Source organism: Hippocampus bargibanti, linkage group LG18 (genome assembly GCF_051943395.1).
Source record: "Hippocampus bargibanti isolate YZ-2025 linkage group LG18, ASM5194339v1, whole genome shotgun sequence".
Classification (NCBI taxonomy): domain Eukaryota; kingdom Metazoa; phylum Chordata; class Actinopteri; order Syngnathiformes; family Syngnathidae; genus Hippocampus; species Hippocampus bargibanti.
Genome location: NC_142751.1, coordinates 2855935 through 2883018, shown reverse-complemented (window position 1 = coordinate 2883018; position 27084 = coordinate 2855935).

The following is a 27084-nucleotide window of genomic DNA, read 5'->3' as shown; positions in this document are numbered from 1 at the left end:
TGGGCCCGGATGAAAATCAAGTCGTCAAGTCACGCAGCATCTAAATAGTCAAGGGAGAGCTAAAAAAATGTGAGGTTCTGCATTGCTGATGACCCAATACCAACGGTTTCTGAGAAACCGGTCAAAAGCCTGGGCAGGTGGTACAATGCAAGCCTAAGAGACAAAGATGGAGTGCACCAACTAAAGCAGGACATCACCAATAGTCTGGAAAACATAAACAGGACTCAACTGCCAGGGAAACTCAAGCTCTGGTGTCTGCAGTTTGGACTTCTCCCTCAGGTAATGTGGTCCTGAAGAGGTCCTGAAGAGTTTGGCAGTTGTCTTTGAGAGCAAGATGAGTACCATCAACTCCTTGCCAGTGAGAGCAACAACTTCCAGCACAGCACCATTGACTTTCATCCGAGAGGGACAGAAAAAGCCCAACCATCCTCCTGCCAAACCAGAAGTTGGCGAATGGGAGATGCGGGTTGACATTGGCCTGAAATTGGTTTTCCCAGCGGAGATTGCAGCCATCACCCTAAGACCAGAATTGGTGCTCTGGTCCCCTTCACTCAAGGCTGTCTACATCACAGAACTCACAGTCCCATGGGAAAACTCGGTTGAAGAGGCCTATGAGCGCAAGAAGCTGCACGACACAGAACTCGCAGTGGATCCGCAACAGAGAGGATGGAAAGCCAAGGTACAGTCTGTATATCCAATTGAAGTTGGATGCAGAGGGTTTGTGGCTCCCTCCACCATCAGACTGCTAAAAGACCTGGGTATCCATGGACAGGCTCTGCAGCACACAATTAGATCAGTCTCTGAAACGGCAGAAAGAAGTAGCCAGTGGATCTGGGTGAAGAGGAAGGACCCATGTTGGGCTCATAGAACAGCAACTTAAGACAACCCCCACCAGCTTCTCAACATCTGATTGGTCATGGGACACAAGCGGGTGATCAAACTGTCGCTTGCCACCATCGATGAGGGTGTCTTGTGATGAAAGGCCGCAACACCCAATGATTCTTTGGCGCACTACTGACGATGTGTCCCAAATTCACAAACTCAAAACAGATCACACACCACTCTCAATACAACATCAAGGCTAATCTCATGTGAGGACCATCCATTGGCACAAACGGATAGAGCAACATCACGTCCAGTGTTTCATGATTCTTGTAATGAAATAAATACTCTGTACGGTATAATAAAGTTGTTTTATTTACCTTTGTGATGGTCACTGATGGGTTGGTGGAATGGAGTGGGCGTTTTTTCAAGCTTTAATCACTTGATGAGGAACGTAGCCTTCTTCTTTCACCATGACGAGGAATGATCCCTTGTAGGTGCATTCTTTGCGATAATTTTACCTAGTTCCTCATCAACTGAAGTTTGGGGGCAGAGAATAGAGGACAAAAAAAAAAGTTGGCTGTGATTTTCTTGTTTGGAGAATGACCTCACTCTGTCGACCTCTGTCGATCTATTCAATGTTTGCAGCTCTGTGTTTCTGTAACACCCCCATCCCCCACCCCTCACTGCTGCGTTCTTGACCAATCACATGGCTTTAACCGAAGACTGAGGCTCGGGATTAGAGACAAAATCAAGTTGGCTGCCATTTCCTTGTTAGCAGAACAGGCTCATTCGCGAACGACACATCACTCATTGTGGCACTCTGTGTGTATGCTGAAAATACAGTAAAGTCTCGTTATATCGATATCGGTTATATCGATAGTACCGCTTATTACGATACTATTTTCATTTCCCTTGCACATTTCTAGTCTTTTATGTATAATTAGTAACGTTTAGTACGATACCCGGTTATTACGATAATCCGGTTATTACGGTGCTCCTTTTCATCCCCCGTCGGCCATTTTTGTTGTTTATATCGATATATCCGTCGCGCCATTGGTCAACTTGGTCACGTGTCTTGTTACGTGAGCCGCCATCGGTCGCGCCATTGGTCGACTTGGTCACATGAGCCGCCATCGGTCGCGCTATTGGTCGACTTGGCCGTGTGACTTTGTCACGTGACACGCCATCGGTCGCGCCATTGGTCAACTTGGTCACGTGTCTTGGTTACGTGTCACGCCATCAGTCGCGCCATTGGTCGAATTGGTCAGGTGACTTGGTTACGTGCCCAGCACCCGTGTAGCAGAGCCATTTTCATTTTCAGACGCTAGCTCGTGTGTAGCAGACGAGATTGAAGTGTTTGTGTTAAAAGGTAAAAATGGGAAGCAGAAGAAGATTGATGACTTTTTTTAAATTGTATACATAATACAGTAAGATGTAAGCGTTGCAGTTACCCTGTTGTGTTATGTACATGCCCACTGTACTGTATATGAATGCAATCGTTTTTTGCAACAATGTTTCTTGTTTTGTCTGCTGAAGCGCGATGATTTTGAAAATTATTAACATTCCATACTGTGTATTAAAGGACAGCCGATGTCACTTTTTATTCAAATGCAAATAAAAATGACTTCACGCCAAGACGTCTTGCATTGCTTGTGAATCCAAACAATGGCTTCAGATTCGGATAATATGCTTTCTTGTTACACATCCAGTTATGAATATGTTTCAAATACACTGTAGTTCTGAAGATTAAAGCATACATGTTTACAATCATTAAAGAATTATATGTGCCATTTTGAGGCAACATTGGGGGAACATCTCTCACCCCCCCAAAAAAGGGAGCTAATGGCCTGCTCCGTTTCTTATATGGCGCGTGGCTGCCCTCTTTTGGCGGCTTTTGTTTAATGCAGTTCGGCGCAGGATCGGATATATCGATAGTCCCGGTTATATCGATATTTTTTCGGACTCCCTTGAATATCGATATAACGAGACTTTACTGTAGTTCGTATTCCAAGGTTAAATTTTCATAAACTTAACATTCGTAAACCGAAAAGTCCGTAATCCAAGGGGTTTGCAAACCGAGGTATCACTGTATATGCAGTTCATATATTGGTTTTAGTTCCTCTTTGCAGTATTCGTAAAAATGGGTCGATGAGAGGGACGAACAATATGAAGTTCATACTGGCAACAGAAAGATGTCACATTAAATATGATGGTTACATTGACAAAGTGTCCCTGCTGCGTCAGGGTCTCAAAGATGTTTCCGGCCTCTTTTTCTGATTGCCCCTGGCCTGCCCCCACACATCCTCAGAATGTCCGTCAGCTAGCTTTGCCGACGTGAGTTAGACCGAGCTATCACTGCTCCCTTTTCTTTTTGGCATTGTTCAAACTAAATGGAAACACGGTAATTAGCTTGTTACAATTAAAGCGAGACGAGCGGATGAATTGTAATCACCCGCAATGGAGTTCCTGCTTTCTTCCCCCCGCCCCCTGCAGCTTGCAACAGGCCAGCTGAGCTAGCCTCATTTGCATAATTAAAATATACAAATGATAATGGATTTTATAGTCAATGTCCAGAGGCTGCTGAGGCAGCGACGGATGGAGGAAAATATGAAATCAAAATAACTAACATGTAGAATTTTTCCGGAGGAGGGCGGGGGCTGGGTGGGGGGTTCGGGAGCTTATAGGAGGACGAGATGGTGTGAGTCATAAAGATGAAAGGACTGAAAGAATGATACAAAGATAACGGTGCCGAAAGAAGAGGAAAAGACAAGCGCGAGAGAACAAAGGTGGGACAATGGCATTAGTAAATTGCACCGAGTCGCTCTGACCGGCGCTGCCCTCCCTCTGGGGGAGACTAACACCTGATTACATGAAAATGGAATGGAATTTACAAACCTAAGGCAAACCCAAATGAAATTAGATCTTTACTTTTTTTCTTAGCTCGGAGCGCCACAGAGCCGCGCAACAGGGGTAGGGACATAAAGACATAAATAGGAGACATAAAGGGAATTTTACAATTAAGCCGGGGACAATGTGGGTGAAATTAGGCCTTAGAGCTGACTTGATAGTCTCACTGCGTTTCTCTCCTGCACAAAGGATTCTCCAAAGGCGGCGGAAAAGTTTGCAGGCCTCTTGATATATAGATATCATCCGACTTATCCATTCAAAATGTTGAATAAAGACTCGGAGGCTAAATGACTCGCACCCCCTGCCCCCTCTCTGGTCACACGGTCGATTGCTTGTGCGAGAGTGAGATGCTGGCTGGCTGGCTGGCCAAAATTGTCGTACGCGTTGCCGGCCTCCGAGAGCGTTGCAGTGCCAGGCGCAGAATTAAAATGTTAAAAAATAGGGTCGGGAGGTTGTGGTCTTAAGTATGGGTGGTAGTACGTCGGATGTTACCTGTAGTTACTCGCTTTGCTCTCATACAGAAAGACAACGCTGCAAAGCAGCAATTCTAATGTGCGCACTGAGCATTCAGCTCAGCCCCACAACGACAAGTGAGAGGCTCTCCGGCAAACTGACAAGCTTCTTTGGGAAGCTTTCCTCTTTGTTGTTTACCTTTGGCTTTCAATTCAACACACGAAGGTGACGGTTGGGGTTTAAGAACAATAAGTTGTTGGCTTTCATGAAGAATTTACAACATAAGTCAATGTCTTAAGCCTTTTGCGGACTCTGTCCAGGTTACAGATGTCCACTGTAGAAACTGCTGTCCCAGAAAAGGTTAATACAGTGATACCTTGGCTTACGAACTTAATTGGTTCCCTGAAAAACTTCCGGTCTGAGTGTACGACGGCGCGTTGTTGTGCTGCCGCTGCTAAAAAATAGCTAGGCCACCTCCTCTGCGAGAATGGCGAGGTTTGGGAACAACCTCGCCAACCACAGAGGAGTAGAGTCATTAAGCTGCGAAAAGTCACCAGGAGTTTGCCACGTTCCGTTAAGGCAAAGAAAGTCTAGCTTACAGTCCTTGAGGATGTCCTGGATCAATTCCCCCTTTCCAGTAAGCGAGCGGACGGTTAGAAGGCCGAAGATGACAGCGGATCAGTCCTTTGTGGTAGTGTTTTCGTACCTAGCAAGGTTGGCTTACACGCTGTGATCCACGGATCAGCGTTTATTTTTTTTGAGAATCCGGCGTCGGGCTGACCAAAAGAGATGAAGTCCCTGGAGTCGATGGGGAATCCCCGACGAGACCCACGGTGGATGTATTCCCGCGGAGGACGACGGACGATGTCAGCGAAGTGGAGATTCAGCAGCATTTTGAGCTGATAGAAAGGAGTTCGGCCGATGAATATTTGAGCCGTCCTCGTTCCCTCAGACCCTCTTCCTCCCTCCGCCCCTGTGATCCCCGCCTGCCCGTCTCAGCACGATGGGTGACAGAGCCTTCAGCTGCTCGGCCCCCAAACTTTAGAACTCACTTCCAACATTCATAACACAGATTCTCTTCCCACCTTCAAGAACCATCTCAAAACCCACATATTTAAAATTGCATTTTCTGTGTAGCTCTCTCTCTTGTTTCTATTTATAATTGTATTTTATTTATTGCATTCTATTTGTGATTGTATTTTATTTATTATAGTACCTATGCTTGTCTGTAACTGTAAAGTGTCCTCGAGAGCTTTGAAAGGCACTAAAATGTAACGTATTATTATTATTATTATTATTATTATTATTATTATTATTATTATTATTATAAAGAGTGTGTAATGTGAAAAGTGTGTATTCCAAACATTAATTTCCCATAGGAAACAATTAAAATGAGAATAATTTGTTCCCAGGTCCCCATAAAACATAATTGTCTACTAAATAAGCCTTAAAACTACACAAAATAAACCTTATTTTATGTATAACAAATGTGCTTTGGTATTGTAATTAAATAAATGAACTGTACTATATAATAAAGTTATTTTATTTATCTTTGCGATGGTCATTGATGGTTTGATGGATTGGATAGCGTTTTGCAAAGTGTCTCAAGGAGCTCCGTGTTGTACATATTGCAACAGCAACAGATGCAGGCAGACACACTAGAAACTTCATTAATAGCTGGTTCCATTGCTTGTCTTTTCTATTCAAATTGTACAGATGGCTTGTGCGGGTTATTTGTGGAGCCCAGTTGATGGGATATTTTAACCTTGCAGTCTTCACTCTGCCTTTGAACCATCAATAAAGTTGAAACAAGTCAAAATTTCACTGTGTTTCCGATCCATTTTCTCACCTTTTCACTTTTGTTTTTGCTGTGTCGTCTGCCTTTCCTGTTTCATGTGCTCACAGCGTGCAAGAAGCACGCTGTGAGCACTCTAACCCCTCCTCCTCCTTACTGTTTCGTGTGTCCTGCTGTGTGTGTCTCCTCCCACCTCTACCACGGATCTTGACCAATCACGTGCGGCTTTAACCGAAGACTGGGGGCGGGCTACCATTTCCAGCTCCTTGTTAGGGGCTGGCACTCTTTGTTCAGTTCAGAGATCCAGTTCGAAGAACCGGCTCGTTCGCGAACGACATATCACTCATTGTGGCGCTCCGTGTGTTTCCTGAAAAATAGTTTGTATGCCAAGATCATATTGTCGCAAATTTAACTTTCGTAAGGCAAAAAGTTCATTAGCTAAAGCGTTTGTAAGCCACTGTATCACTGTACTAACTCTTTTTAATGTATTTTAAAAAAAACTTTTGTTCTTTCATTACAGCCCAGGTGAGTTGGAGCCCATCCCAACTCAATTTTGGCAATAGCCATGCCAAACCATGGACACCAGGAAATCATTTGGACATAAAGACCCTCTACCCCAAACTCAATCTCTCGGTGTTTAACTGTGAGGCTAAACCCAATCATGCCAAGCTGTTCCTTGTGTCATATGATTCTTAGAAATAGTGAAAAAAAATGATCTAATCCGAGAGTCTTGGCTTCATTTCTTGACAATTCTGTGCTTTTTGCAATTCGAGCCATCTTCCTCGCTTATTACTTAACTTTTATATGAAATATAAATATTTGCGCTTGAATCGCCGCCTCGCTCCAGTTCCTCCACGTCTGGGCTTCTGTGAAGTGAAAGCAATAACAGTGGCAGAGCTGTAAGTAAATAATGAGGAGTAATCAAAGTTAATGGAACCCAATGGGAGCTTTGGCTTCTGCGTGTAGCAATAATCTCATTGCGAGAGAGGCAGATTTAGTGGATAATTGGTGCCTAAGTACTGACTGATTCCCCAGGTAGCTAACTAACGAAACTAGCTGCCGATGCCTGTTTGGGTTTGTCACGAACGAGGCGTAAACAAAGTAGAAGCATCTTGTCTTTTGTCTTGGCTTGTCTCCTATTTGTAATGACTTGGTTTTCGCCAATTAGTTATGATGATCTCATAACTACTAAATTGTTTTGTGTCACCTGCAAGGAGCTGAACACAAAGAAATTGCACGACTGAATAAAAATCTTGAAAAATAGAATTGAGGAAAGAAAAGCAGAGGGCTAAGTGCGAACCCTTGAGGAACACCAGATGTGAGTAACAGTGGCCCAATTCATGAGAAATGGTCTAAAAACAATATATTTTGTCGTCTCAATTTTTTGTAACTTGCATCTTTATTATTTTTATAACATTTAAAACCATTTGAAATTGAACATTTGAGTACAGAATGCCTTGTAGCCAATTTGTATAACAACATCCTTTTGCAACTGCAAATTATTCAACAATGAAAACAACAAAAATAAAACACACCAATAACAATAAAGAGAAAAAAAGTGATCGATACTGACAAGTTTCCTCTATTTTGGATTTATATTCGGAATCTATCTTGACTGTCTGGTTTGTGGTGTCGTTCGTTCATTCATTTGTTTGATTGTTTTTTTTTTTATATTCATCTCATTTTTCCAATCTTGTTTTAAACTTCCCTGCTTGGACCCTCAATATGTGTGTGAATCTCTCCAACTCAAATATCTCTTCCACTATTCGGACCCACTGGTTCTTTGTTGGTGGGTCAGTTTTAAACCATTTTCGTGTTATGGCTTTCTTGCTGGCTATCAGCAACACTTTTATCAAGTACAGTGGGATCTTGGCTAACGCACTTAATTGGTTCCCAGACAGAGTGTGTAAGGCGAAAAGTGTGTATCCCAAAAATGTATTTCCCATAGGAAACTATTAAAATGAGAATAATGTAATTTCTCCACTGCGAGACTAATAAAGGCAAATCCAATCCAATCCAATCCTTTCCCAGGTCTCCATAAAATATAATTTTCAACTAAATAGGCCTTAAAACTACAAACATACTTTATTCTACGTATAAAAGTGTGCTATTTTATTGTAATGAAAGAAATACATTGCACTGCATAATAAAGTCATTTTATTTACCTTTGTGATGGTCGTTGATGGCTTGATGGAATGGGGTGGCAGGTCGGAGGAAATTGCTGTTTGGAAGGAGTCACATTCTAAGGACTGTAATTAAAGAAATAAACTGTACTGTATAATAAAATCGTTTTATTTACCTTTGTGATGGTCGGTGATGGCTTGATGGAATGCGGTTCAGACTTCTCTTCCTGTGTTATGAAAGTCCTGTTAGGCATCTTTTTTTCCAAAAAAGGCCGGTCTCATCTGCATTAAATACTTGCTGAGAAACGTCGCCTTCTTCGTTCACCATTTCGACGAATGATCCCCTTGTAGGCTTTGGCAGATTTACTGTCAGAACTGGCTGTCTCACCAGGACGAGTAATGAATCCATGTACAGCGCTTAAAGTTCTTGAACCATCCGTTGCTAACTTTAAAACAATCAATAAACGGCGAACTTCCAGGTTGCCGTATGATGATATCAGAGTGAATTTGCCGTGCTTTCTCTGATATAATTGCTATATTCACACTGTTGCCGGCTAGCTGCTTTTCGTTATTCCAAATGAACAGAAGTTTTTCAACCTCTTCTATTGTCCGAGACTGTTGCTTTGACAGCACAGAAACACCTTTAGCAACACACGCACCTTTAATAGCGTCTTTGTTGTGAAGGATGGTAGCAATGGTGGACTTAGCATATTGCATATTCACATGTGAAGTCAGACAAACGCACACCTCGTTCGTTTTCCTCAATGATCTCGTTCTTCTCCTTGACTGTATTTTTGTTTTGTGTCTTCTTCGGCTGAACATGAGCCTATGGTGGGGTCTTTTTCGGTCCCATAACAGCAAAAACATCCGTGTTCGGTCGTGTGGTTTGGTGTTCTTCCGCCGAAGATTACTCCGCCAGCCGAGGTGGGGCGGCGCTACGTGTGTATCCCGAAAAGTAATGCGTATGCCAAAGTTTAATTTTCATAAATTGAACGTTCATAAACCGAAAAGTTCGTAAGGCAAGGTGCTTGTAAACCGAGGTCCCACTGTCTCTTGTTCTCTTGTTTGCACATTTTCTTAGTTTAGATCAGCTAGATACATCACCAAGTCAGTCTTATTATCTTCTTCAGTTCTCTCCAAACTTCTTCCCAATAACCTTTCAACTTTTGACAAAATATGTGTGCATGATCTACATTTCTTTCCTGTCCACATAGCCGCCAGCATTCGTTCTGTCCCGGATTATATTTCCCGGTCATCTCCGGGGTTGTAAAAACATCTCATGATATTCTTCCAACCAAATTCTCTCCACTGTCTGAAAGTGGTTGTTGATTGAAGTATTTTGCACATATTTGACCATTCTTCCTCTGTTATGTTGGTTTGAAGTTCCTTTTCCCATTTATCTTTTATGTATAGAGTTGAGTTCCCTCTGTTCAACAGGAGCCGTTTGTAAAGGGATAAGATTACTTTATTTTTCCCTCCTATATATCCATCACTATCTGTATTATGTCATTTCTTTTAGTTGATGTATCCATGTTTATTACTTTTGTATAGTAGTCTCTTACTTGTAGATATCGGAAGTGGTCGCTCTTTTATAAGCATCTGTTTTATTTTTTGAAAGGTCGGCATTTCCCCTTTTCTATTATCATACTCAACCAGGTGGGAGCTCTTCACAGAGATTCATGGGGAGGACATTGATTCACTCACCGACACCATCACAGACTTCATAAACTTGTGTGAACAAAACATCGTACCCACCCGAATTGTGCGGTGTTTTTCCAACAACAAACCATGGATTAATCCCGACAAAAGCCCTCCTGAAGGAAAAGAAAAGGGCTTTTGTGTTGGGCAAATGAGAGGAACTGAAGGCCGTGCAGATCCAACTGAGGAGGAAGATCAGAGAGGGGAAGAAGGCCGACAGGATGAAAATGGAGGAGCAGCTGCAAGCCAGCAATGTCGCTGGTGTCTGGAAAGGCATAAAAAATATCTCAGGCCACAAAAGACCAGTGACATTGAACGAAAAAGACAAGGACTGGGCAGATGAACTCAACCACTTTTTCAATCGATTTGACAAGACGCCTGTCGCCCCCGGCCCACCGTCAACTCCACCAGTAGCTGCACCTGCACCAACTCTCACTGTGGACTTACCCTCCCTGCCCCCTCTCACGACCAGCTTCCCGCAACCAACAACTGCCCGCCCAACCATTGCCACACCCTCAGCCGCCACCTTGCCTCCTGGTTCTTGCCTGTCTGTCACAACTGCACAGGTGAGGAACCAACTGAGGAGGATGGAAGTGAGGAAGGCAGCAGGTCCGGATGACATCAGTTCCTGACTCCCCAAGACCTGCTCCGACCAGCTGTGTTTCATTGTCCAGCACATGTTCAACCTGAGCCAGAACTAGGCAGAGTTCCCAGAGTTCCACAGTTGTGGAAAACGTCATGCCTGGTCCCAGTGCCCAAAATTGCCAACCCAAAGGGGCTCATCAGCTACAGACCAGTGGCGCTGACGTCTCACCTGATGAAGACACTGGAGAGACTCGTCCTCGCCCACCTGCAACCGCTGGCAAGCTCATCGCTGGACCCGCTACAAATTTCCTACCAGCCCAGCATGGGTGTGGAAGACGCCATCATATACCTCCTCCACTCGGCGTTGCTGCACCTGGAGAATGCTGGGAGCACGGTGAGGATCACGTCTTTGATTTCTCCAGTGCCTTCAACACCATCCAGCCAAACCTACAGGGGGACAAGCTGCGGCATGCCGGAGTCGACCACCACCTCACATTCTGGATTACAGATTACCTCACAAACAGGCAGCAGTACGTGAGGGTAACGAACTGTGAGTTGGACAGGCTTCTCTGCAGCACCGTATCACCGCCGGGGACAGTCCTGTATCCATTCCTGTTCACCCTCTACACCTCGGACTACAACTACCACACCCCAACCTGCCACTTTCAGAAGTTCTCTGACGACTCAGCTATTGTCGGCCTCATGACAGAGGGAGACGATCGGGAGTACAGGGTACTGACAAACGACTTTGTGGACTGGTGCCCGCAGAATCACCTCCAGATCAACACCGGGAAAACCAAAGAGCTGGTAGTGGATTTCCGCAGGAAACAATCCTCACCTGCACTGTTGAACATCCAGGGTTCGGACATTGAGATGGTGATTTCCTACAAGTACCTGGGTGTTCTCTCAACAATAAACTGGACTGGACTACAAACACGGATGCCCTCATCAAAAAGGGACAGAGTCGCCTCTTCCTACCCAGGAAACTGAGGTATTTTGGGGTTCAGGGTCACTCCTAAAGACTTTCTATTACTATGTGGTGGCTTCAGCCATCCACTATGGAATTGTCTGCTGATCAGGCAGCATCACCACCCAGGACAGGAAAAGACTGGAGCGCCTTGTCAAGAGGACCATTTCTGTCCTGGGCTGCTCGCTGGACTCTCGAGGAGGAGGGCAACAGACGGACACTAGCTAAACTAAAAGCTATGATGGACAGCCCCTTCCACCCTGACAGCACTGGGTAGCTCCTTCAGCCAGAGACTATTATACCCGCGCTGCAAGAAGGAGAGGTACCGCGCTCGTTCCTACCGACTGCTGTAAGGCATTGCAATTCTCAATGATCACATGTGAAAAAAAAAATAAAAAAAATGGACACTTGTAAATATGGGTTGATGCAATATAGCAGGGGTCGAGAACCTATGGCTCGCGAGCCATATATGGCTCTTTTGATGATTGCATATGGCTTGCTGATAAAATTAAATACATATTGTCGTTTTTTTCACCGTTCATTTCCCATTGGGGCTGCAGTTGGTGGAAAGCTCAATTTTGATTGCATGACACTGAGCAAGACTGGCCGAAAGCGCCATTTTGATTGGATGATAGTGGCTGTCATGTTGAAACAGGTAAACGCCCATTTAAATGAACACAACTCGTGCACTTCAGCGTGAATGCACCGGAGCATTAGAGGAGAGAAAATGTTCTGATTCTAATTTGCAATGAAACAATACCATCGATGAAACAGTCGAATGTCAGTGACATTTTAACAAGCCCGATGTTAACGTTAGCATCAACATACTTCTGCGAGAAGTAGATTGCAGATAGCTCTCACTGAAAAAAACATTTCTAAATATTTTACTTTTATGGCTCTCTTAGTCAAAAAGGTTCCCGACCCCTGCAATACAGCTACATCTATCAATATGCCTTTCTTGATACTTGCACTGTGTACATTTTTTTATGAAACGGTTTTGCACATTTACAGTATACAGTTGACATTTTAATTTTACTATGCTTAGAATATCTTGTTTTCTGTCCTTTCACCCCCCACCTCATCACCTTTGAAATTGCTGCCGTGGACTGCAAATTTCCCCATTGTGGGACGAATAAAGGTTTTCTGATTCTGATTCTGATTGCTGTGACACCTCTCCTTTCCCATCTCTTGAAGCCCTCGTTTTTTTCCTGGTTGAAAGTCCTTGTCATATGATAGCCACCTCAGAATGTTCACCTCCTTTTCTAGTTTATTTTATTTTATTATGATATACCAGATATTCAGAATGAATTTTGTTAATGGCTCCATCAAGTCCTCAATTTTCCGGAACAGTCGTCTGTCTCCCAGCAGTGTTTGAATTGGGTAACCTTCTTCTGTTTCTTCAAATTCTTTCCATTTGGCTTTATACTCTCCATTGTGCTGCCCGGTAGTAATTTTAAAAATTTGCTAACCCCGATCCACCCTTTTCCTTTGGTAACTGTAATGTTGTCAGTCTAATCATTGGTCGCATTTTGTGGTATGCGTATTGGTAGCGACGAATAGAGGTATAGCAACCTCGGAAGAATATTCATTTTCACTATTTCAATCCTGGAGTTTAAATCGAGGATGGGTGTTGACCCCCTCCCCAGGTCTGCTTTGATGGCTTGGTTAATCTTTGCATAGCTTTGTTCAAACAGTTTGTCTATGTTCTTTGAGATGTACACGGCTAAATACTTTACCCTTTCAGCATCCCACCTTAATTTGTATTTTCCCTTAATCGAGTTTGATGGAGTGTACTTTAGTGCTAAGGTTTGTGTTTTTGTCATATTAAGTCTATATCCTGAGTAATGTTCATATTCCTCTAGTTGTTGCATCATTATTGGGAGGCTGTCTTCCGGTTGTATCAAATATGCTATCAGATCATCAGCGAACAGGTTGAGTTTATGTTCCGAGTCTCTCATCTCCACGCCCTTGATTTTGTGATTCTGTCTGATTGCTCGGGCTATGGGTTCAATGAAGATATAGAGTAGTGTTGGTGAGAGGCAACATCCTTGTCTTTCACTCCTGCAGTTGGCCCATTATATAGTGTTTGTATGTTTCTAATTGAATCTTTGTTCAAGCCGTTCTTTTTCCATGACTTTGTATAGATAGGCCCAGCGGACACTATCAAATTCTCACCAACATTGCACTTGTGTATAGTATAGTATTATGTGAAAGTTTTTCTTATATTATCCTGGGCCTATTTGGATTTCACTTTTCCTTTGTAGGCAATTGTCTTTCTGTCTGAGTTCTTTGTCTTTCATTGTCCTCGTGTCTTTCATGTAATCTCGTCTTTACCTCTTAGTTTTTGTCCACTTGCGCCCTGACTCCAATCTCTGTTGTGTTGTTGGACTCTCTTCTCCGGGGTTTGGCACCTGCCATCCTCTCAGCCGCATCGCTTTTGCCGCGTCCTGTGCGCTGTTATTCGTGTTTACTCCTTCGGTCCAGTGGACCCTCAGTGTGTCCATCGGGGATTGGAATTGAATGCCTTTCTCTTTGAGTAATTGTTTTAGTCCAATGTATTCTCTGCGTTTAGCCGCCACTTCTGTTGTATAGTCGTGGTCGAAACCCCCCCTGTTTCCCTCCACTTGAATCGGCGATCGCCAGGCCGCCTTGAGAATGTCCTCTTTGGTGTTGAATCTCAGGAAGTTTACGATCATCGCTCGTGGTGGTCTATTCGGTTGTGGATTTGGGCCAGCGTTCTGTGCGCCCTCTGACTCTCGAGATGAACATCCCAGTTCGTGATGGATACGTTTATCCATGTAGTTTGCTGCGGAGTCACCCTCGACCCCCTCTTTCAGTCCCCATATTTGACCGTTATTCCTTCTTGATTTTCCTTCCAAGTCGGACACTTTCTCTCAGAGCTTTCTTTGTTGTTCAAGAGAATTTCTTGTATCTCTGTGCTCCATTCCTTCACTTCAATGGCTCTTTCTTCCAGCATTTCGATGTCCATCTTTTGCGCCCGCATGTCCGCGTTTACGGATTCGAACTTTCTGTTTGTTTCCTCTCGCAAGCTTTCAAGTCCTTGTTTCATCTCCTCAATTTGTTTCGTAATCTTGTCTAACTTGGCGTCTAAATGGTGTTGTCCCGTGTCCATTCTGGCTCTCATGTCTCCGAGTCCACTCTGTAGATCAGCTTGGAGTGCCGTCGCCCAGCCAGGTGGTTTGTCGCTAACACCGTACGTGTTTTCACTCTGTTTCTTGTTCTTCTTCTTTTTGTCATTTCCTTTTCCAATCTGAGTTTGGTTCATATCTATTTTGTTCGAGTTGTTGTTTCCGTTTATTTCCAGCCTTTTTTCCGTTTTTTTTTTTTTTTTTTGCTTGTATGGCCGGGACCTAAAATGCCGGAAGCTGAAATAAGATTGGACTCTCTAAACACTGAGAACATTTTAGCCACTGAAACAAAGGAAGTGGCATTTTTGGCCACGACATCCATCAAGGAGGAGACTGTGCTGAGCGGTTGCGCCTTTCGGCAGCATGAATATGCCAGTCCTGTTTTTGAATGTGAGGAATGTCGGTGCCATTCGACTGTCACCGCTGGACACCAAAGGGGCCATTGTGCTTTTTTGCGCCTGTAATGGGCAGCATCTTCGCAGCCCCGCTTTGTTCAGCGGAAAGGTCGGTGCTGTTGGACAGTCTGCGGTTGGATGGAAACAGGGGTTGAGGAGCCCGCGATAAAAAGAAAGGAGCGTCAGCGCAGAGCGCCGATGCGTATGTAGAACTGTCGCAGCTTGGAATTGAAGCGGATTTATGTGGGACAGGAGATGTGAGACAATGTCTTTTCATCAATGGATGCTACAGCTTCGTGTTTGCTTTCAACATTTAGCTTGTCGTTGATGTGCAAATTCCACCATGAGGTCCCTGATCCACTGCTGAAATGGATGCTTTGATCCTCTCCTCTTTCATCTAGAACTGCTTCATGTCATCACAAAGAGGGTACAGCAAGTCCTGAAGAATGAATGACTTTCTGTGTCTTTGTGTTGTCATATTATTTGTTATTTTTGTTTTTCCCAAGATGGCGGCGCGTGAACACGCAGCGGCTCCCCTCTCCCGGCAAATTGGCGTTTTCATGTTTATTATGTTTGTTAAAGTCATTCTAAGTGCCTTGCATGCTGGGTCCGAGAGGACAGTAATTTTATATGTGCTGTATGTCATGCATATTAGCATATTTGACAATAAAGCTGACTTTGACTTTGGAGTATCAATGACATGGAAAAAAGAGGGTTGTTGTGTATGTGCCACTCAATTCTAAAATCTTAAAAAAAATCTTAAAATATTAGCTAAGGAAAATAGATGATTTGAAAAAGGAGTAAAAGAAGCAATTTTTGTAAAACAGCAAAACTCGTTACATAATCATCTTGGTGGTTTAAGGTTTAATTTAGACGGTGCTTACAACAGATTTCTTAACCCGATACCACATAGGCTTAGTCATACTAGTGAGGTAAACTAGAGCTTGCAAGCACCCCTAGAACCCGGATATTTAGCCGATAAAATGCAACGAAATTATACAAGGAAAATTAGGAGACTTAACATAGAGATAAAAAACAAACAGTGAGAAATAGAAACTTGTTATCAGCGATTACAAACTAAATTTACCCACAAAATCTATCAGGAAGGGTGTGAATTTACTAAATCCGATTATATGAGGCACCACAGCAAAACCAAAGAGAGACAAAAGGGTAAATTTCAAAAATTACTTTTACTGAAAAAATCTCAGCTACTGGTAAACACGCGAAAAATTAGGAATGAACAGATTTCAAGGGAGAATTGGATCCAAAATTTGTCAGACAGAGATCTCTCAGAGACAGAAAAGGCGGTACTAACCAAAGGTTTAAAATTCTCAGTGACTCCTAAAACTATACCTACAATAGATTATATCACACCTACTGAATCGGCTATTAAAAATAACAAACTTTCATATGCAGAGGCAGATGATCTGCGCATTAAAATATCAGCCCTTCTCAGTAGTGCCAAACTTCCTCCGTCAAACATAACATTAGAAGAGAGACAGGCGTTAACTACTCTACAAAAAGACAAAAAAATTACTATTTTACCAGCAGACAAGGGCAGATGCACAGTGCTTCTCAACACATTGGATTATGAAGACAAAATGAATAGGTTAATCAGTGATTCTAACACTTATGATGTTTTGACTTCCGGGACGAGCGGACGCTGGCGCGCTTTGGCTGCCGCTGCTTTCCCGCGTAATGCGGCCTCCTCAACGTCCGCTCGCTTACGGGAAAGGGGTGTCTTATCCAAGACATTCTAATTGACCGTAAGTTTGACTTTTTTTGTATAACTGAGACTTGGCAAACGGCGGGAGACTTCTCCGAGCTCAATGGCGCAACTCCACCAGGCTTTGTTTACATTGCTAAGCCCCGCCTCTCAGGCCGCGGAGGTGGACTTGCGATACTTTACCGCAAGAACTGGAGAATCCTTCAAGTTTCTATCCAGGAACCCCAATCTTTTGAATGTCTTGCGTGTAAAATTTCTGGACCCTCACCCACATTCATAGCCACTGTATACCGTGCACCAAAACCACATTGTGACTTTCTAAAAGAATTCTCTGAGGTCCTCACACACCTCTCCACCCTGTCACCGAATGTAATTATTCTTGGAGACTTCAACATCCACATGGACAATTCCACTCTTCCCCTCACTAAAGACTTCACCTCCTCACTCGACAGCCTTGGTCTGCACCTTTTACCTTCTTTTACCTTTTACCTATTTTTACCATAATTAAAAAAACAAGAAATTCAATCCTTCACAGATCACCTCAACTCTGTAGACATCAACATTAAATTTACTCGTGAGGACATTAAAGAGAACCAACTCGCCTTCTTGGATTGTTAAGTAATTATAAAAGAGGACAGAGCGCTAAAAACAGAAGTCTTTAGGAAGGCTACGCACACTGACCAATACTTACTTTTTGACTCTAACCACCCTTTACAACACAAACTAGGAGTTATCAGAACCCTCCAGCATAGGGCTAAACTAATACCAACTAGCATTGAAGGTAGAGAAAAGGAGTCAAAACATATCAGGAGAGCACTCACTAACTGTGGGTACCCTCAGTGGTCATTTAACAAATGTCAGAAAGAAAGAATAGGGAATGAAACCAATAATTCTCAAGATACAAAAATGAGAGGAGTAGCAGTACCTTACATTGCAGGAGTTTCTGAAAAATTACAAAGAGTCCTGTGGCAACATAAAATTCCAACTTATTTCAAACCGATAAACACGTTAAGGCAAAAATTAGTGCATCCAAAAGAAAGGCTACCAAATGGAAAACAAAGTAATGTAGTTTATTCCATACATAAGACAAAGACAATCCAACTTGAAAGACTTTACAGAAAGTCCGGGCTCACTATCCACAAGGACATGTATGCAACTCACCTTACCCTTTATAAGGACTCTATCTCACGCGCAAAATCGCTTTATTACTCTGGACTCATTGATTCAAATTCTGGTAACTCACGGGCCCTCTTTTCCCTCTATCACAAAATCACACAATCTCCTATCTCTGTCCCCTCACACTTTTATTCCTCTGAGACATGCAACACTCTGCTGATGTTTTTTAGCGAAAAGATCAACAAAATCCATCAGCACCTCGGGTCCTCTGTCCGCCCCCCTTCTCCCAGCCTTTCTACTCCTTCCAAACTTTTTTCCGCTTTTGCACTCCCCCATCCCTCTATAATCTCAGACATTATCACTAAATCCAAGAACTCCTCCTGTCAACTCGACCCCCTCCCCACTATCCTTATCAAGTCCTGCCTACCCTCTCTTCTCCCATTTATTTCTACCATTATTCACTCCTCATTATCAACTGGAATTGTTCCTATCCCACTCAAAACCGCAGCTGTCACTCCAATCTTGAAAAAACCTGGCTCAGACCCTAACGATTTCAATAACTTACGTCCAATTCCCCACCTTCCATTCATCGCCAAAATTCTTGAAAAGACAGTTGTTTCCCAGCTTCACTCACACCTCACTCACAATAACCTCTACGAACAATTCCAGTCTGGTTTCCGCCCCCGCCACAGTACTGAATCGGCTCTCATAAAAATCACGAATGATCTTTTTATGGCAGCCGATGCCGGTTCACTCTCCATCCTCATTCTTCTCGACCTGACCTCAGCTTTTGACACCATTTCCCACCCTATCCTTCTCGACAGACTTTCCACCCTAGGCATCACCCACACCCCACTCCGCTGGTTTCATTCCTATCTCTCTGATCGCGCACAATTCATCCAAATCAACTCGTTCACCTCACGGTCCTCTCCGGTGTCCTCTGGTGTGCCTCAAGGGTCTGTCCTGGGGCCACTTCTCTTTATTATCTACCTACTTCCTCTTGGCAATATTTTCCGTAAGTTTGGCATTCACTTTCACTGCTTCGCGGATGACACCCAACTCTACCTCTCCAGCAAACCCGACGCTTCTCTTCCACCTTCATCCCTCTCATGTTGCCTCTCAGAAATTAAATACTGGCTTTCCCATAACTTTCTCAAGCTCAACAGTGAAAAAACTGAAATTCTTCTTGTCGGTACCAAATCCACCCTCCACAAAACTAACAGTTTCTCCCTCACCATTGACAGTTCTACCGTGTCCCCCTCCCCTCAGGTCAAGAGTCTGGGTGTCATCCTCGATAGCTCACTTTCCTTTCACTCCCATATTAATAACATTACTCGGTCTGCTTATTTCCACCTCCGTAATATTAACCGTCTCCGTCCCTCGCTCACCCCTCACTCCGCTGCTATCCTTATCCACAGTCTTGTCACCTCCCGCATCGATTATTGCAACGTAATTCTCTTCGGTGTCAATCAGAAATTTCACCATAAACTCCAACTCGTCCAAAATTCTTCAGCCCGGATCATCACTAAAACCCCCTCCTTTCACCACATCACCCATGTACTCCAGCAACTCCACTGGCTACCGGCTAAACATCGTATCGAATTCAAAATACTTCTGTTTACTTTCAAAGCCATCCATAACCTTGCTCCTCCCTATCTTTCTGACCTGCTTCAAATCTCTGTTCCCTCTCGGTCCCTCAGATCCTCATCCTCCCTTCACCTCTATGTGCCCTATGCCCGTCTCACCACGATGGGATGCAGAGCTTTCAGCCGCTCTGCTCCCAAACTCTGGAATTCACTCCCACCCAACATCCGTAATATTGACTCCCTCCCTATTTTCAAGGCTCATGTCAAAACCCATTTGTTTAAAATTGCTTTCAATGTCTAATTCTCTCTGCTATTTTATTATTTATCATTTTACTTATGGTTTTATTGTTATGTGCTGTGTTCTATTGTTTTTATTGTAAAGTGTCCTTGGGTGTTTTAAAAGGCGCTTGAAATAAAATGTATTATTATTATGAGCAACTAAAAAGGGACCCTTCCAATAGATACAAGAAAGAAATGATAGACTGTCTCCAAAAGTTAGAGAAAGGAAAACATATAGACAAACAGATGTATTTTAGGTTATACCCGGGAGAGGCCACGCCATGTATCTATGGCCTGCCAAAAATGCATAAAGAAGGGTTCCCCCTCAGACCCATTGTTTGTAGCATTGACTCCTCTACATACAATGTAGCCAAATATTTAAAAACTATCTTAGCTCCGTTGGTTGGTAATGCAGAATATCATGTAGAGAACACCACAGGGTTTGTACAGAGGATCAAAGACCTCATATTGGAACCTGAGGAAACTTTGGGATCATACGATGTGACTTCTCTCTTTACATCTGTCCCAACCCCAGCAGCAGTCTCAGTGGTGAGGACGAGACTGCTGGCGGATGGTTCTCTGCATGAAAGAACCAAACTTAAACCGGATCACATCTGCCAATTATTAGAAATCTGCCTTAATACTACGTATGTTCAATTTCGGGAAAAAATTTATAAACAAATTCATGGTTGTGCTATGGGCTCACCAGTTTCACCAATAGTGGCTAATCTTTACATGGAAGAGATGGAGAAACAGGCCCTCACATCCTTCCCGGGGACAAAACCTAGATACTGGTTTAGATATGTGGACGATACTTTTGTCATAATTAAAAAAACAAGAAATTCAATCCTTCACAGATCACCTCAACTCTGTAGACATCAACATTAAATTTACTCGTGAGGACATTAAAGAGAACCAACTCGCCTTCTTGGATTGTTAAGTAATTATAAAAGAGGACAGAGCGCTAAAAACAGAAGTCTTTAGGAAGGCTACGCACACTGACCAATACTTACTTTTTGACTCTAACCACCCTTTACAACACAAACTAGGAGTTATCAGAACCCTCCAGCATAGGGCTAAACTAATACCAACTAGCATTGAAGGTAGAGAAAAGGAGTCAAAACATATCAGGAGAGCACTCACTAACTGTGGGTACCCTCAGTGGTCATTTAACAAATGTCAGAAAGAAAGAATAGGGAATGAAACCAATAATTCTCAAGATACAAAAATGAGAGGAGTAGCAGTACCTTACATTGCAGGAGTTTCTGAAAAATTACAAAGAGTCCTGTGGCAACATAAAATTCCAACTTATTTCAAACCGATAAACACGTTAAGGCAAAAATTAGTGCATCCAAAAGAAAGGCTACCAAATGGAAAACAAAGTAATGTAGTTTATTCCATACATTGTAAGAATGAAAATTGTAAAGAGCAGTACATTGGGGAGACTCAACAAATTCTCAAAAAAAGACTTTATCAACATCGCAGGGATAATACAAGTGGGCCTCGATCGGCAGTGCATTTGCACCTAAAAGCTAGCAACCACTCATTTGACGACAATGAGGTTAAAATATTCGCGAAAGAACATAGATGGTTTGAAAGGGGGGTAAAAGAAGCGATTCTTATAAAACAACAAAATCCTTCTTTAAACCGGTCTGGTGGGGTGATGTTCAATTTGGATCGTAATAGCCTGCTTAGGCAAAACAGGTTAGGCAACATTCGTAATGCTGATGAGGTGATACCGGTGGGAGTGGGGGAAGTAGGCCAGTCGTTAGTCAGGAATGTAGGAACAATCAGTGGGGCCACAGGGAGGGGTCCTCTGCTCCCCCCAACCTGAAAGTAGGGACCTATCATAGCTGGGTCCGGCGCCGCCATGCCTGGACATTAGGGATATATAAATAGGGCCGATACGACCAGTCAGACTTTAGTTCGCTGACAAAGCCTCTTGGATAGGAGGCGAAACGTCCGAAACCTTCAAAATTGTACAGATGACGGCTGAAGAAACCTTCTCATCGATAGAGCCAGGGATAGATAGAACATTAGAGGTAATCCGATTGGCTAATGAGGTGAATCCGGAGTCAGAAATAGAACTGTAAAGCTAATCAGAATGGAGAGGTAATCAGATTGGCTAAACAGGTGAAATCAGAGCCAGGCATAGAACCATATAAGTAATCAGATTGGTTTCAGGGAGTGTCCCACTATTCCCCAACCTTAGAGCAGGGACATATCAGAGCAGAGGTCGGGCACAGCCACATCTGTCCATTAGGGATAAAGAGCCAGAGTGACACGTGCAACTTTAGTTTGCTGACGAAGTGCTTCGGATGAGGAGCAAAATGTCCGAGACCTATATAAAATTCCATTCTCTGTATAGTTTTAGCTCTTGTTCTTTTTATAATTGTATCTGTGATTTTAATGTCCTCATTTTGTGATTGTAAAGCATCCTTGAGAGCTTTTAAAGGCGCTTATAAATCTTCTTTTCCTTTAGTCTTTTCCCTTCAGGGGTCGCCACAGCGAATCAATGTCCTCCATCTGAGCCGGTTTTGTGCATCCTCTTTTCTCACACCAGCTACCTTCATGTCCTCTTTGACCACATCCATAAACCTCCTCTTCAGTATAAATTCGCTTATAAATAAAATATATTATTATTATTATTATTATTATAAAGAAGTAATGATGATCTGAAGAAACCATTTCCTAGATGGACCACTCCAGTACAGCTGAGAGCCTACACAAACACTCAATTCTCAGTGAAGTGATACATTTGAGTTGAAATGTTAAAAATATAAAACACATAAAAACGATTTTCAAGACAATAACGTATCAGCATGAAACTTTTCCAAAATATGTTTTCTCTTCAGAAGAGATCTTATTATTTTTTTGTGTAAATATGCCTTGAGAGTCATCGAAGTGACTTTCCTCCCTTCCATCGGCACTCCAGCCATTTTCTTTTGCTGCTGTCACACCTCGTCTCATCAGGTATCCGTTTGTCTCTGACCTGGAGACAGTGACACATAGGTGTGCATTCTATATGTGCGTAATGGAGTTAATGGAGGATGCTGCCAATGTCACCATTGGGGGGTCCTCTTCCTCTTGTGAGCAAGCGCCGTGTTGACCCGACATCGGGGGATGTGTCTATGTGCAACTGTCCCTGAATCCAAAGGTGTCCAGATGTCGTTAAGGAAACACTATTGTGTGCGCGTGTGTGTCTGTGTACGTGTCGTGTATGTGTGCGTGTGTGTGTGTGCGTGTGTGGGTTGAATTTCTCTGGAGTTGAAGCCTCGAGGCTTTTAAACCTCAATTTCAAAAGCAGACAAAATCATTGACATGATTATTTCGCCATTTTTCCTTGTTATTATTCTCAAAACGTCCTATTTCCTGCACGGTGGAAAGAAAAATGAGCAAATAGCCAAAGAGTGATTTTAGAGTTCCAACTCGGAAACGAATAAAAGGAGTTTGAGCATCCTGCGGACATTTTTTTCCTTTCAGATTTAACTCATTCACTGCCGGACATGTGCTAAAATGTGTCCACTCAAGTGTCGCTCAACAACCTATTTTCAATTCCCGAATAAATCAAAGTCAAAGTCAGCTTTATTGTCAAATATGCTAATATGCATGTCATACAGCACAGATGAAATTACTGTCCTCTCGGACCGAGCATGCAAGGCATTTATAAATTTGTGAATGGCAGTGAATGAGTTAATCTGAAATATATTCAGGATGTTTTTAAAACAAAAAAAACGCAAGCTGGAGTGTTGCTATGCCTTGGAGGTTCAGAAACAGATTTCAATGTCTCATCCAGCATTAGCAGTCTCACACTAAAGTGCGTGTATGTGTGTACTTTCCTTCGCATGTTTCCCGCGGGACAAAAACAGTCATTTAGGCCTGTCACCCGCCCACCCCTCCCCCTCTTTCTGATTTTCTTTTCCGTTGCCTGTCCGATAATGACAGTTTAATTTGCCAGCCAATTACACCTGAGCAGTATTTAAATGAGCCAATCAGCACAGCTGACAGGATGACGAGTCACTCCAGTTAGCGCTCCAACCCAGAGGTCGATTTACTCTTGTCCAGTTAGAAACGGATCCCGCTTAGGACATTGTTGTCAGATTTGACCCCGAGAGCCATGCCGTGTTGTGTCTGTGATTTATCTGATCACGAGCGGAGATTAACTCATTCACTGCCAGACAATGTGCAAAAATGTGTTCACTCCAGTGCCAGGGTTTTTGTCATTGTCACTCAAATTCCAGGACCCACAGAATACTGCGTTTTAGGACTACATACACATTCAGTACAGTGTTACACACCTTTGGATCTCTTCTTTCATCAGAAAAAATAGTTAATTCCCAAATTATATGAGTCTGGATTTATCTGAGCTTGAAATGAGGGCATACGTACAAAATACAATAAAATACATACAATACACACAATATATTGGTGTATAACGTGCTTTAACAACAGCTGAAGCTGTAACAAAGTGCTAACATGGAAAAAAGGGAAATGCTGCCCCCTGTGGAAAGGGAAAAAACATTGCCAGATGTCTGGCCAGCGCGTTATCAACAACCTCGCATGAAAAAATAAAAAACGAACACATTCGGGAATGGCTCTCTACCTCATATTTTCGATTCCCGAATAAATTTGTGAATGGCAATGAATGAGTTAATAATGATGTTGTGCCTTTATGTAATTTCAATATTCAATATGACAGATGACCTTTCTATTTCCTAATTACAACAACATGAAGCACTCTCTACACAAGTAGCACAAATATTAAAAAGTACACATTTCTAATCGCCCCTCCCCTTTAGCCATCTCTAATATTTTTAAGTGTGGGTACGCCAATGTGATTATAAGTACCTGATTTCCCCTATGGTAGCTGTTTGCGCATTAGAGGGCATTGGGGTCTGCGCGTGCGTGTGCGTGTGTGTGCGTGTGTGTGTGTGTGTGTGTGTGTGTGTGTGTGTGTATATGTGTGTGGCTTAAAAGGACAAAGGCGGGGTGTTAAAGATGTGTTTAATCTCAAGATATTAGGTGTGGGTTATATTTACTTAACCGGTGCTTTGTATTAAAAAGTACAATTACAGAAAGTACATATGCACATTGGAAAATGAGCTTTGGAGGACAGGGAGGGGTTGGGATTAATATTATATCATATTTCGTCAAATAATTACAATTCTTTGTTGACATGTGCCTTAAAAATACCGACCCTTGGAAAGCATTTTTTTTTTTTCTCGAGAATTGAGATTGATGAGCAGCGAAATCTCCCATTATGTTCATGACAAGTATGGAATGCTTGGATATTATTTAAAGAAGGCAGAAAAAGAATAAAAATCAGATCAACTCAGATCAAATCAGATCTCCTTTTCTCTCATACTTTTCCTAACTGTTAAAATATTATGACTACATTTTTGCACATTGTCTGGCTGTTCGGTCAATTTGTGTTGCCACGTTTTCCCACCAAAAGGTATCCAGAGAGACCACACTGATACAACTCAACTCACTCTCGTTATTTATTGTTGATTGAGTTTTGAATACATTGGTTCTTTTTGTTTGGTAGACGAGCAGTGAAGTTGTAAGAATGAAAATTGTAAAGAGCAGTACATTGGGGAGACTCAACAAATTCTCAAAAAAAGACTTTATCAACATCGCAGGGATAATACAAGTGGGCCTCGATCGGCAGTGCATTTGCACCTAAAAGCTAGCAACCACTCATTTGACGACAATGAGGTTAAAATATTCGCGAAAGAACATAGATGGTTTGAAAGGGGGGTAAAAGAAGCGATTCTTATAAAACAACAAAATCCTTCTTTAAACCGGTCTGGTGGGGTGATGTTCAATTTGGATCGTAATAGCCTGCTTAGGCAAAACAGGTTAGGCAACATTCGTAATGCTGATGAGGTGATACCGGTGGGAGTGGGGGAAGTAGGCCAGTCGTTAGTCAGGAATGTAGGAACAATCAGTGGGGCCACAGGGAGGGGTCCTCTGCTCCCCCCAACCTGAAAGTAGGGACCTATCATAGCTGGGTCCGGCGCCGCCATGCCTGGACATTAGGGATATATAAATAGGGCCGATACGACCAGTCAGACTTTAGTTCGCTGACAAAGCCTCTTGGATAGGAGGCGAAACGTCCGAAACCTTCAAAATTGTACAGATGACGGCTGAAGAAACCTTCTCATCGATAGAGCCAGGGATAGATAGAACATTAGAGGTAATCCGATTGGCTAATGAGGTGAATCCGGAGTCAGAAATAGAACTGTAAAGCTAATCAGAATGGAGAGGTAATCAGATTGGCTAAACAGGTGAAATCAGAGCCAGGCATAGAACCATATAAGTAATCAGATTGGTTTCAGGGAGTGTCCCACTATTCCCCAACCTTAGAGCAGGGACATATCAGAGCAGAGGTCGGGCACAGCCACATCTGTCCATTAGGGATAAAGAGCCAGAGTGACACGTGCAACTTTAGTTTGCTGACGAAGTGCTTCGGATGAGGAGCAAAATGTCCGAGACCTATATAAAATTCCATTCTCTGTATAGTTTTAGCTCTTGTTCTTTTTATAATTGTATCTGTGATTTTAATGTCCTCATTTTGTGATTGTAAAGCATCCTTGAGAGCTTTTAAAGGCGCTTATAAATCTTCTTTTCCTTTAGTCTTTTCCCTTCAGGGGTCGCCACAGCGAATCAATGTCCTCCATCTGAGCCGGTTTTGTGCATCCTCTTTTCTCACACCAGCTACCTTCATGTCCTCTTTGACCACATCCATAAACCTCCTCTTCAGTATAAATTCGCTTATAAATAAAATATATTATTATTATTATTATTATTATAAAGAAGTAATGATGATCTGAAGAAACCATTTCCTAGATGGACCACTCCAGTACAGCTGAGAGCCTACACAAACACTCAATTCTCAGTGAAGTGATACATTTGAGTTGAAATGTTAAAAATATAAAACACATAAAAACGATTTTCAAGACAATAACGTATCAGCATGAAACTTTTCCAAAATATGTTTTCTCTTCAGAAGAGATCTTATTATTTTTTTGTGTAAATATGCCTTGAGAGTCATCGAAGTGACTTTCCTCCCTTCCATCGGCACTCCAGCCATTTTCTTTTGCTGCTGTCACACCTCGTCTCATCAGGTATCCGTTTGTCTCTGACCTGGAGACAGTGACACATAGGTGTGCATTCTATATGTGCGTAATGGAGTTAATGGAGGATGCTGCCAATGTCACCATTGGGGGGTCCTCTTCCTCTTGTGAGCAAGCGCCGTGTTGACCCGACATCGGGGGATGTGTCTATGTGCAACTGTCCCTGAATCCAAAGGTGTCCAGATGTCGTTAAGGAAACACTATTGTGTGCGCGTGTGTGTCTGTGTACGTGTCGTGTATGTGTGCGTGTGTGTGTGTGCGTGTGTGGGTTGAATTTCTCTGGAGTTGAAGCCTCGAGGCTTTTAAACCTCAATTTCAAAAGCAGACAAAATCATTGACAT